Source organism: Monodelphis domestica, chromosome 4, assembly GCF_027887165.1.
Source record: "Monodelphis domestica isolate mMonDom1 chromosome 4, mMonDom1.pri, whole genome shotgun sequence".
NCBI lineage: Eukaryota > Metazoa > Chordata > Mammalia > Didelphimorphia > Didelphidae > Monodelphis > Monodelphis domestica.
Window position 1 is genome coordinate 157,448,214 of NC_077230.1, and position 3,391 is coordinate 157,451,604.

Consider the following 3,391-nt stretch of genomic DNA (forward strand, 5'->3'; position numbering starts at 1 on the left):
AGCCTGTCCCCAAAACTGGAGGTCCTAGGTTCAAATTGAACTTCAGACACTTCCTAGCTATGTGTCCTTGGACAAGTCATTTAACCCCCATTGCCTAACCCCTATCACTCTAGAATAGAGAAGAAAGATTTCCTGTAGAATATGGGATTTTAATTGGCATTTAAAAGAAGCCAGGAAAGATAATAGGCAGAATTGAGGATGGATAGGATTCCAGACATGGGAGACAGTCAGAGAAATTTCCTCTAGCTCAGAGATGGAGAGAACTATAGTATCACCCTGACTGATTTTTTTGTAATCCTATCCAAGTGAGAAGATTCATGAAGATGACTCCATTACTTAGTCTTTGGGATCAGATAATGAATTTATAAGTAAAGGGGATTTTATAAACTATCTAGTCTGTCATTTCATAGGTGAGGGAATGAAAGCCTAGAGAAGTTGTGATTTATTAAAAGTCATGAAAGTAATAAGTACTTAAACAACGGATCAAACCCAGATACTCTGATGCCCAATAGAGTACTCAGACTTCAGAAAATTTCCTTCACTAAGGAGAAGCAAGCCACAGCCAGGATGATGTGGAATTCAACATTTGAGTTTAAAAGCAATCTCAGGGGGTAGGTTGAGGGCTTCTCAAATGACCAAATGATTATTATTCTTGCTGCTGAAAGATTCTCTCCTCATCCTGAAGTCACATGGATATTCTTCATCTTCAAGAAATTGTGAGAAACACAGAAGTAACCTGTATGAAAATTATAATTGTTATTGATTCTGATCTTCATTATGTATTCTTGGCTGATGTTTGACAACTGCATCCTTACTATGCACATATATGGATATTCAAATTCCTCTGAATATACATATACACATCTAAATACATTAATATATTTATTTATGTATTAATCTATGTATTCATTCATTTCTTTCTTTCTTATTTATTTGATAATGTGTGTAATGCTCCTTGGTTAATGCCTCCAATATCCTTGTCTTAGAAGAAAGATAAAAATTTCATTTGAGGGAAAAGAGGAAGGAGAAAACTGTATATGTTTATTCTCCAAATAAGGTATAAAAGCAACCATGTAGCAAAAATATCTATGAATATGTCCAAAAAAATTCTCAGGAGACTTAATCTAATAAATTTTTTGTAAATAAACCCCATGGCCTCAGATGTTCATGCATGAAAACTCAGACAAGCAAGCAAGGTTCTAGGGATCCTAGCTTAAAGAAAGGTAAATTTGGTCCCAAATATTTAGTATGAGAAGTCTCATGACTGGGGATTTAACTCTTTCAGATTGCATCATATTCAAATGAACAGGACAGGTAAGGGAGGGGACATTAATTGAGCCATAACATTGATAATTTAAGATATAATCATGGGAGGAAGTCCTTAAGTACTCTTAAGAGGAATCATGATGAAATATATTTAAATGATGATAAATGGAGGCAAAAACAGAAGTGATATTGTCCTTATGAGCATAATACAGAGCACCTGGACAAAAAGGGGAAAAATAATTAAGAATTCAGGAAGATGACAACAATCTTAGCAGAGAGACATGATGAGATAATTTTATTAATGGCATATTTTGGAACTATTTCTGTTTAAAATAAATTAACTAGGATTTTCGTGGACTTCTTTATTTATCATTTATTTTCTTCAAAAATCTAAGAAATAAGTGAGAATTTTTTTCTTGATAAAATTCTTACTAGAAGTATCACCTTATCCTTTCTACATCATCTTCTCCTCTCATCTTTTGAGAATTAATCATTTATTTTGATCATGTCCCTTTAAAAATACTCCCTGTTCATCATTCTTTTCTTCTACTCTGATTTTTTTCCTCTTCCTATTGTAAAAAATAGACTCGAATACAGGACTACAATCTCCACAAGCCTTTGCTCCACTTCCCAAAAATGCTTTGTAATCTCACGGGAATTCTGAGGTGGGCCGAGATTGAGGAAGGATTTAAGCTGGTGGCAAAGGTCTTTGGGTCTCTTTTTAGACTTCCATTTTGGAGCAGAGGTGTCTCTTACATGATGTGAGGTTATTTTGCCTAGGCCTCTGGCCTAGGCACATGTTTCTTACTTGTATATTCTTTAATCCTTAATCCTTAATAAACCTCTAAAAAATATAATACTCCTTGCAGAGAGAAACTAATTTCTACCTGCCTCAGTCTCCCCATATTCCTAAATTTTAACTGTTACACTATGTAGGAGTAGGCATGACCATTATGATCACCATCACCATTATTATCATCACCATCATCATCATTATCATTAGTACTATTTAATGGGAAAAAGGGATTAATTAAAAATAGCATCATCAGGTATTTAATTTATTCCAAAGAGATTAATTTATAATTTGTTTACAAAATATAGAAAGAATGAATTAGGAAATCAGAGAGAAGACAGGGTAAGATATCTAGCCTAAGCACTGTGAAGATTGGATTGGGGTCTCCCTTGATTATAACAATGAAAGTACTTAGCTCTTTAATAATTGTGAAGATTAAATTATAATTCCCTGTCTATTTTTAGATTTAATCCTCAAAGTGTAAACACAGTACTTAAAATTGAGTACAAAGACTTGTCCAGTATTAGATTTTAATCTCCATGAGTGTAAACATGGTACTTAAAAGTTAAGTATTGAGACCTACCCATTTTCCATTTAACCAAAAATGTTATGAAAACCCATCTCACTATGAATTTTAGATTTACTCCACCCTGCTTAGTCTTTAGAATTCTAGCAACCAGGAATGTACACATCCCCACTTAAGGATTAACTATAATAAATATATATTTTTAACTAAAGATTAACAGAGGATGACCTATGACCGGCATGTGCTAGCAAGTGACAAATCAGAAATAACTGACTGACCCCCTGGGTTATCCTAAGCCAAGTTTAAGCCACCATTGGTACATGTGAGAGGCAGGAAGTGATGTAAAGAACTGCCTATATATTCTGCATCACTTCCTGTGACCACTCTCTTGGCAGCATTGGTAGCTCTTGGCAGCTTTTGGCTTTTTCTGTCTTGGCAGTGAGGTTATTGGGAGAAGCTTTGTGGTGTGGTTTAGGTGAGGCATCTTCCCTAAGTGACCTTGGTGAGTTACTCAAGACTGGTTCCTCTTTTCCTTGACCTGAAATCACTATCCTCTGAGGAGGCCCCTCATCTCCAAGGAGGCCTCATGACTGGAAGCTGAGCTAGATTTAATCTTCTGAGAAGGCCCCTTGGCCAAGACCTCTGAACTCCAGCCTGGATCAGCCTGGGATGGAGCAGTTTTAATTCCTACCCCTTTTACACTTCTCCTTCTTCTTAATTTCTTCCTTCTATTGTAATTAAACCACCATAAATTCCCAAAATGATGAGTATTTCATTGGAATTAAATTTTAATCCCTGGTGACTAC